The sequence below is a fragment of the Rattus norvegicus genome, chromosome 15 (assembly GCF_021556685.1).
Source record: "Rattus norvegicus strain SHRSP/BbbUtx chromosome 15, alternate assembly SHRSP_T2T, whole genome shotgun sequence".
In the NCBI taxonomy this organism is placed as follows: domain Eukaryota; kingdom Metazoa; phylum Chordata; class Mammalia; order Rodentia; family Muridae; genus Rattus; species Rattus norvegicus.
The window spans coordinates 26192077-26200990 of record NC_141548.1 but is presented as its reverse complement, the minus strand read 5'-3'; positions in this window follow the sequence as shown (position 1 = coordinate 26200990).

The following is an 8914-nucleotide window of genomic DNA, read 5'->3' as shown; positions in this document are numbered from 1 at the left end:
ACACATAGGTGCATGTGCACGCATTTACACACATACCCACGGACATAAAATATAAGGTAACACATATGTGCATGTCTCCTCTCCATGTTTGAATAGAGCATTAATTCCGTGAGGATGAGGACTTTTTCCACAGTTCAGAAGTGGAGTGACAAGTTCAGTGAACTGCACTCAGTAGCGAGTGGAGGGAGCACAGCTCTGTTAATATTTGGCCCACTGTTTTTCTTTGTAAATACCTGACTACTTCATTCCCAGTGACTTCTTCTCCGGACAAACAATTGGCTTTACTCGCCTGGATAAGCAGCATTCAATGCAAAGGTAAATTTGCCGCCCCAAAGAGGACAGAATATACATTAAATCAAACTAGACACACTCTGAAGAAGCACTGTTTATAAACAGATGCCAAGCACTTAACCCTGAAATTCTATCCCATGAAGAACTTCATTTATTTTGTGGACTTTTATATGCATGGTAATTGTTCTTTTCTTTGTCCTCTGGAAAATCCAGGAAGCTTTAGAGTGTCTAGATGTGGATTCATCTCAGCCATTACCTTCTGTTATTTTCATCCTGCATTTCACTTTTGACATTATTCCATTTGGCTATAATAGAGAAAGGGAGTTTTCCTGGTGTTTGAAACCAGGAGGAGGTCTGCCTTCCTTTCTGGAGTTTATCAACTCTGTGTCCCTCTTCCTCACTAACTTCGAGTAGCCCCCTTTCCAGCAGCAATGTATGAACAAGGATGTATAATGTATGAGACAGTCACCCCTGGGCTTGGATTTCTTCCTCTCCAGATATATAACCACGTGACTTTGAATTGGTTTCCTGATGTCTGCAATCCTCAATTTCTTTATTTATAAAATTAATATAATAAAGATCATGAGGAATAAATGAGACAATAAATGTCAAATGCTTAGCACAGTTCCAGGTCTACATTAAGTACTCAATAAATGTTAGCTGTTCTGATTAATAGATATTCTTCTAAGCCATGATTAGACTCCCAGGAAGAATCCCCTTCTCTCCAGATCCAGCCCATGTTAGCTTAGATGCAAGTCATGGAAGGTATAAAACATGCCTTGGATTTCCTCTGTGTATATTTAAATGGGAGAATTCACGAAGGTCTACAGATGAATGATGGCCAGGGTAAGGGTTGGCCCTTTGGAAGTATTTTCAAGAAGCAAATCTCACTGTGGGTTGCATGTGAATAGCAACAGCATTGACCAAGACACACACTGAGGTGGGAGAAAGGATCAAGTTCAAAGGGTTCCAAGCAGATGCCTGCTTCCTTTACATTTATGTGTCCCTGTCTTCTATTGCTGTGATGAGACCATGGCCAAAGTCAAGTTGGAGAAGAAAGGGTTGATTTAGCTTATACTTATATTACTATTCATCGTTGAAGGAAGACAGGGCAGAAACTCTAGACAGGGCAGAAATCTTGAGGCAGGAGCTAATGGGGGCAGGTCATGGGGGAGTGTTGCTTACTGGCTTGCTCCTCATAGCCTGCAGGCTTGCTTTCTTATAGAACCCAGAACCAACACCCATAGTGGATTGGGTCCTCCCCCCCATCCATCACTAATTAAGAGAATGCCTACAGGTTTGCCTACAGACAGATCTTATTGAGGCCTTTTCTATATTGGATTTCTTCCTCTCAGATGTCTTCAGCTTGAGTTAAGTTAATGTAAAACTGGCCAACATAGTATCTGCAGGGTCTTAACCCTTCATAGTATCTTTCTGTGGGATGTAACCTTACTTTTTAATCAGATATCGTCACCAGGATTCCTATGATACTTACAGCATCTCCCACGTTTTCTTACTCTTTCCCCAACCTTGAGGCACTTATTCTTGAGTGACAGATCTCTCTAGGGTTTTCCTGGGATATCAAATGATGCCAGGTGCTGTGGTTTGAATCTAGAACACCCTACAGAATCTATTAAGTTAAAGGCTCATCCCATCTTGGCTCATGGGGGAGCTTTTTGAACATCTAATGGGTGGGGCCTACTAGAAAGTTTGCAGTCAATGTGAACATTCCCTTAAAGGGGTACTAGTTCCTTCTCTGCTCACACCATCCATCAAGGAAATAAACTTCCTCCTCCACACACTCCTGCACTGTATCATATCCAGCCCAAATGTGACAAAACCAAGCGGCCATGACCTAAGACTTCTGAAACCATGAGCCAAAATCAAACTTCCCATCACGTAAGATAATTCTTTCAGATACTTTGTCACAGTGAGGGGGGCGCTGGCCAATAGAGCAGATGACCTGAAACACCGACACCTCTTCCATTCCACAAGGTTAAGGAGACAGCTCCTACCACACCCTTTGTTAAAAAAATTTTTTTGCTCTTAGGCCAGGCATAGTTGAGCATGCCTCAGAAGTCAGAGGCAGGTGAATTTCTGAGTTGGAGGACAGCGTAGTATACATAGTAATTTCCAAGCCAAACAGACTATATGCTAAGACACTGCCTTAAAAGGAGGGAGGGGTAGGAGGAGGGAGAGGAAAACGGTATCTTGATGCTTGAGAAGGCAACAGTAAGGTCAGTCTCCTGCCATGCTTAGTGCTTAGAGCAGTACAGGGGTCGGGAGGATCTGAGAGAGGTTCTAGCACTTCTCCCCTTTGTCCTGGGGTATTTGTTGCTCCTGGTCCAGTTTTGAGTGGATTACAGGATCTCAGATACAGACTGTCTTCCTTCACCGCCTGCCTGGTCTCTCATGTTCTGAAAAACTGACACTTTGTTTCATTTGGGGAAATTAACAAATGTGTGTTTAAGCACAAAGAAGTGGGAGTAAAGAGAGGGCTCAGTCCTTAAAAGTACTGCAGTTCAAAGACAATCAGCTCAGAGTCAGCCACCAAACGTAATTTTAGAAGACAATAGACAGATTTGGATATGTTCTGTGGAGAAAGCAGCTTGGTGAAGAAGGAAGAGGGAAAGAGATGGACGGGAGAGAAGAGAGAGAGAGAAAGATTTATAAAATGTGCTGTATGTCAAGAGGGAATTAATACTGGGGAGCTAAGGGGAAAGGATTGGCTTGAACTAGAAGAACAAGGACACCCTGAACAACTCAACAAGACTTTAGTTCTGAGACCATAGGAAAGCCAGAAACCGAGACCACAGTCTAGAACTATGTTTTCAAGTCAGAGTCTCATTGTGTAGCTCACCAGTTCACTCCAACAACATAGTCACACACAAATGCCAAAGTATTCTTTTTTTTTTTAGTTGTATCTATGTTTTATCATCTCCCTAAAGATTGGTATTTTATCTTTGACATCTTTAGTTCCAAGTTTCTAATGAGCTTCCCAACATATAGATAGATACAAGTTTAGGACTTGCAGCCAATCATCTTTCGAGCATTTCAGAATATTATATATCCAAAACTCCAGCTGACTCAGCACATTGCACGTGTGTTTTCACATTGGGATTTCACTCCCGTTGAGACGCTCTAGGATAAGGAAGGCAGAGTCACAGCCACGCACATGGGGGCTCACAGAGGATGGTGCAACGTGTGTGCACACACCTCACCATGAGTAGGTGAGCCACCACACGAGTGAGCCATGTTTCTATAGCTGCTGCCTTGATACATGAGTGCCTCTTCAAACAACTGCGGGCTCATTGCTATTATTAATCTGTCTCTGTTGCCAGATTCGCAGCTTCAGAGTAAGAAAATATTATCTGAGCAAATATTTAAGCAGAATTCTCTACGCTGCACTGGTTCATTAAAGAAGAGTTTTCCGTCAGTTTGTTCTGGAGTAAAGTGAAATGCCCGAAATAAACACACTCTCTAGATTCCCTCAGGACGTTCTGCCCCAGGAGGAAGACAGGCTTCTCAAGAAGAAAGGCTGGAAGATGGTGAGTCTCTTATCCAGACCCCTGGGCCACTGAGTGCTGGGAAAGAACACACAGTAGTGTGTGCACGCATGTGTGAGTGTGTGTGTGTGTATGACAGAGAGAGAGGGAGAGAGAGAGAAAATTGTGCATGTGTGCATGTGTATTGTGTGTGTGTGAGAGAGACAGAGTGAGAGAGAGAGAGAAAGAATTGTGCATGCACACATTCGCACCTGTGTGTGTCTGTGTGTGTGCACACGCGCGTGTGAATGTAACTCAAGAGATGTGACATTATCCTACCTGTTGTCAAAGCTTATGCTTTGGCCTGGCCAGTCAACATTTAACTTCTCTATGTGAGTTTTCCTATACTGTGAGTGTATCTGGGTGCAAAGAGCATTCTATTTTATAGCCACCTATGGCCAGGGAGTCAGGATTCCTAACCCAATATGTTGTAAGACTGTCTTGCCTTCTATTTCAGTTTCCCCTATTTAACCCAGGGCTGGATTCACATGTTCTATGAGGCACCTGGTATAAAGCGTCTATAATAACAAAGTGAGTAGGGTAGCTGGTGGTGGTACAGCAAGTTGCCATGAATCATCACAGGCACACACAGGTATATGCACACACACGTGCCATGGGAAAAGGTGCCCCTTAACTATTTAATCATTAGTCTTTCTAGAGTATTAGATGGAAAACCCATCTTTATGGCATATTTCACATTGGAATAGCTGATTTTAGGAAGTTTTTTTTTTAACTCTTTTAGAAAATATTTAGTGTGTGTGCATGCACATGTGTGTGTGTGTGTGTGTGTGTGTGTGTGTGTGTGTACATGTATGGGGTGAACATGTGCCACACATGTATGCAGAACGCAGAGGGCAACCTCTGAGAATCCTCTTCCGCCTGGCTGAGGCAGGGCGTCTGTTTTTTGCTGTGTGCAGCAGGCTGGCTGGCTTTCTGTCTCTCCCTTTCTTCTCAGAGCAGGCAGGTTGAGATGCCAGATGTACACCACCGCGTTGGGCTTTCGATGTGGGTTTCAGGAGTGAAACCTGGGTTCTCTGAATCGTGTGGCTAGAGCTTTTGCCCATGAGCCACCTCCTTAGCCTGACTGTGTTGGTTTTGGGTTTTGTTTTCCTTAAAAGCATTGGTGTTGGAAACTGCGTCTTTGAGCTGGCTTTCCTCGTGCCGATAACTACTTCCCAGTGTTCTTGTCATTACTAACCTTGAGAGTGGGAGTCACAACCATCAGTTCATGAAGACATCCAGCATGGCAGATCTTCAGCTTTCAATTGGATCCATACTAGGCAAAGGACCTAGTGTTTGGCATTAGTAAACCAGATCTCTTCTCCTCAGTACAGTCTCCAGTGTGCTTTATATATTCATCTACTAAGAAAATGGCTGCTGCTAGCTCCTTCCACACTTTATTTTAATGTTTTGTAGAATAAAGGCCATGGTCTTTATTCTCCACTTCTAGAAAGCCTACGCTACCAATGTCTTCAAGCAGATACATCAATTCTATTATTAATAACTCCGGTGAAGCTTGTGCTGTGTGTAGCGGTTGCTTGAGGATCTGTTGAAGTTGGGTTACACGGATTTGTTTTTTTTGTTTTGTTTCCCTTTTTTTCTTTCAATGCGCATGTTAAAAGGAAGCCACAGTTTATTGTTTGGGACTACAGAATTGTGTTTGGAATCACAGATAAAAATATCAAACCCATCTTATATTTAAAAACAGACATTTTATTATATTAGGGGAAGAAACCATCTAGCTCTATCTTGTCTTTTTTTTTTTAATCACAAAGAAGAGAGAAGTGAAATCCGACTTTAAAAGGCTGTGGAACATTGTGCATTTAAAGTACCCAGCAAGTTACTCCCCGAAGCACTCCATATGATATGTAAATCTTTTGATCTTTCACAAAATGCATGAATACTATAAAGAATAATGAGTACAAGCTTGGAAAATACAATATTGACTGTCAGTGCAGCACTTAGCCACAATTATTATTTGCATGGCTTTTGCAACATAACCGGGGGGGGATACCTCTGTGAGTATGTTAAAACCATGCCAGTTGGTGCAAAAGAAGATTTGATTTTCTAAGGAAGATTTCTTTTGCCCTCTCCCCTTCCTTTGGTTATTCTTTCCTTCCAAAACCCGTTTCTGAAAATAGAAGGGAATCTTTGGAAAGGATAAAATTGACTGGAAGTTAAAGAGAGAAGCTTTGCTCCCCCATTGTCATTAATTATCATAGGGTGGATAACGGAACTTGGCTTTGGGAAGTATCACTCCATGACACCCTGCAGAAAGAATATTTAAAAGCCAGTAAGCTTCTCTTTGTAAAAAAAAAATCTTTATTTCAAACTTAGGTTAGCAGTCTGGATAAAATGTTTTCTTCAAGCTTAGTGCAGGAATAGTTTAGCTGACATTTCTGAACGTTTTATGAAACATACAGTTTCAGAATTTCTAAACCATAGCATTTTTTTTTTTTGTAATAGACAGCAATGATGGTTTTGTGTGCCAGTGAGAATTTTGATATTTGCAGTCGCTTTCCTGTAGTCAAAGAGGATGATAGGCTATGTTCTTGTGGCTGGCTGCAGTTATCGGATAGGTCCTAATGACTTTGTCCCATCCTTAGAGTACAGAACTGCTAGCTGAGGACAAGTGTCTTTGGGCTTAGTTGTCCAAATGAGAAGAAAAGTATATTGCCAGGCTGAGATAAATGGTTCCAAAATGTCTGCAGCAGGATTCCATCCAACATGGCCCAGATACCTGGAACTCAACATGAATATAGATATTTTAAAAATATTCTCTCTCTCTCTCTCTCTCTCTCTCTCTCTCTCTCTCTCTGTGTGTGTGTGTGTGTGTGTGTGTGTGTGTCTGTGTGTGTCTGTGTGTGTATCTGTATGTGTGTGTGTCTGTGTGTGTGTGTCTGTGTGTGTCTGTGTGTGTCTGTGTGTGTGTCTGTGTGTGTATCTGTATGTGTGTGTGTCTGTGTGTGTCTGTGTGTGTGTCTGTGTGTGTATCTGTGTGTATGTGTGTATGTCTGTGTGTGAGTGTCTCTGTCTGTGTGTGTGTGTCTCTCTCTCTCTCTCTGTGTGTGTGTGTGTGTGTCTGTGTGTCTGTGGGTGTTTTGTGGGCAGTTAGTTGTGAACGGGTGCTGTGACCCGCACTCCGGTTCTCTGCAAGAACAGCAGAGTCTATACTAAAGACTCCTAACCACTGAGTCCGCTTTATGAATAGGTTTTGGTTTTAAACTCTATACAGCTACTGCCAAGGGTAAAGAAAACCTAAAAGGATTTTGAAAAGGAAACATTTCAAGGATTTGTGATCTGATTTTATAATTTATTATTAAGCTATAGTGATGAGGACAGTGTGGTAGTGACAAACAAACAGACAATAAAATAAAAGGGGGAATCCTACATTAGATCTCTTTGGTGGCACCTGTGTGCGTGTGTGTGGTTCTTTCTTTCTGCCATGTTGAAACAGTGTCTCTCTCGTTTCTGCTGTGCTCCAGGTACTTTTTTATCTCTGTCTCCTATCTCGCCACATTGCTTCGGGGATTCCAAGTATTGAACTCAAACCATCAGGTTTCCCTGCATCAAGCACTTTTCTGCCCTGAGCCTTGTTGCCTACCCCCGTTTGACTTCTGATAGAGGATCCGCACCAAATCTGGTCCAGGAAAACATTTCTTGGTAAGTCACGTTGAAACATGATATCCGGATGACTGTCACCTCAGTCTTCCATCACACCACATAGCACAGTCAGGGTAGACTGATGGCTAAGTACACTTAGAACTTTGAGGTGCACTTTCAGTGTTTTATTTACAATTATTAATATGTGACATGGATGGGCACAAGTGCCACGGTGTGCATGTAGCATCCAGAGGACAACTTTATTCGTTCCTTCTTTCCTTCCTCCTCTATGCAGTCCCCAGGCATCACTCTCAGGTGGCCAGGGTGCTGTGACACCTTTACCTGCTAAACTCAAGCTTTAAGATATTTTTAAAAGTGTAGTATTATATTCCTGAAAGCGGAATATGAAGAAAAGTTTCTCAGAGGATGCAGAAAACATAAACAACAGGAAAGAAAAAATATTTGACTGTATTAAAATCTAAAACTCCTATTAATCAAAAAGACATTGTAAGAAAAGGAATAGGAGGAGACAGGTGGCAGTGGTGAAAAATTTGAATCCCAGCACTCGGGAAACAGAGGCAGGCAGGGCTCTGTGAGTTTGAGGCCAGCCTGGTCTACAGAGCAAATTTCAGGACAGCCAGGTTGCCCAGAGAAACCTCTGAAGAAAAAAAAAACCAAAACAAATAAAGAGAAAAGAAAAAAGAATATAGGTAATCAATAGGTAAAAATATTTATAAAGTATTTATCTAGTAAAGAAGATTTTATATATACATGTATATGTATATGTATATATATACATATATATATATATATATATATATATATATATATATATATATATATATATATATATGAGAAGGGGTACATATGTCCAAAATATACTGTACGGAATCCTCAAATTAAAATATTTTGAAAGTACACATAGGATATGTGCAACTCAACATATAAATAATGTCTTAGTTAGGGTTTTACTGCTGTGAACAGACACCATGACCATGGCAACTATTATAAAGGAAAGCATTTAATTGGGGCTTACAGTTTCAGAGGTTCAGTCCATTCTTGTCATGGTAGAAAGCACACAGCAGCAATCCAGGCAGGCATAGTGCTGGAGAAGCTGAGAGGTCCACATCTTATTTCAAAGGCAACTAGGAGAAGACTGACTCCTCAGGCAGCTAGGATGAGGGTCTTAAGCCCACACCCACGGTGACACACTTCCTCCAACAAGACCACACCTCCTAACAGTGCCACTCCCTGGACCAAGTGCATTCAAACCACCACAATAACTCAATGTAAAAATTTTAAAAATTATTTGATCAGTAAGCTTATGAAAGAAAAAATATAATTGGCAAAAGGAACTCAAACAAAAAACCCTCAAAACATTCTTCATAAAAGAAATGCAAGAACCAGGTGAGGTGGCACGTGCCTTTTGTCCCAGCACTCTGGAGTCAGAGACAGGTGGAGTTTTGAGTTCAAGG